The following is a 1,309-nucleotide window of genomic DNA, read 5'->3' as shown; positions in this document are numbered from 1 at the left end:
AGCATGTTGCCTCCGTGGCCCTCCTCCTTGGCCCCGGCCACCGAGGGCCACCCCCTCCTCTAACTCCACATTAACGCAGGATGCCTCGATTCGTGGCAAGACACCACGGATCGCGTCCTGTTGGGGGGCCGAGGGACCCCCGAAGCTGCATGATTTTTCAAGGCCTCTTCCCGGGAAGGTCGAGCAGGAGCAATCGAGGAAAAATATAGTCTGCTGGGGTTCCGGCGACGGCTTTTGCGCTCGTGTGTTGCAAAAACTGGGTGCAACCCACCCACCTTAATGTGTCCTTCTGCAAAGGCAGAATAATCTCGCTTAAGGATCCTTTTAATGGGCTCGCTTCTCGCCTCCCGCAATTAGTGGATCCTTTCTGTTTTAGGATCGGTTTTGCCCGGCCTCAGGGAGACCCCACCCAGCCCATCCTCTCTCTCTCTCTCTAAATCCCTTCCCTCTTCTCCATCATCTGCACTGGATTTTTTTATTTATTTTGAGCGGGGACCACCTGGATTACGATATATACTGTAGCTTCTGCGGCCTCTTAATTCCAGGGCTCGCTTACTGACGGAATACCCTGTGTCCGTGCCAATATTCCTCTCTCGTTCTTCCCTGCTCCTCTCCTTTCTCCCTTCCACATTTGGTTGCTTTTTTTTTTTCTTTCAAACTGCCTGAGCTTTGGGGAGGATTATTAATCCCATTCCCACTGGCTCCCATTTTAAGGCGACGACATATACCCTTTGCCGCCTTCCTTCCTTCCCCGAATGCTCGGGAATCCCGTCATGTCCGATGCCCGCTAATGTCAGCCTGTTTCCGGACAGTCTTTTCAACCAGGATGCTGTGCACCCCCATTAAACACCCCATTCTCCTCTCTACCTGCGTCGCTTGGGCGTCCATCCAGTAAAAATAATAATAAATAATAGCTAAGGATTTAAGCCAAAAGGGGTAGAAAACTGGGCTAAGCAGAAGATCCGATCCAGTTTCCGATCGCTCTTCTCTCCATTTTCTTGCCTCTTCACTGCAAGTGCTGCATCCTTTTTTTTTCCTTCCTTCCTTCCGCTGCTTCTAGAGACGGAAGACTCTTCCAAACGGCATATATAAATATATATATATATATATATATATATATATATTAGAAGCCATTTCTCCATTCACTGATGGAGGGGAGAGACGGCCTTTTACGGACCAGTGCAAACACCGGCAGTATCAGCCTTTGCTTTCAGCCTCTGCTTTGTGACAAAATAAATAAATAAAATGCTATTTTGTGATAACCAGAGGCAGGGAGAAAGCCACTCAGCTTAAGCCTCTCTCTCTCTCT

This window comes from Protobothrops mucrosquamatus, unplaced genomic scaffold (assembly GCF_001527695.2).
Source record: "Protobothrops mucrosquamatus isolate PMUCROS unplaced genomic scaffold, P.Mucros_1.0 scaffold4262, whole genome shotgun sequence".
Lineage (NCBI taxonomy): Eukaryota > Metazoa > Chordata > Lepidosauria > Squamata > Viperidae > Protobothrops > Protobothrops mucrosquamatus.
The sequence above is the reverse complement of the archived record's forward strand: the minus strand, read 5'-3'. Positions refer to the sequence as shown.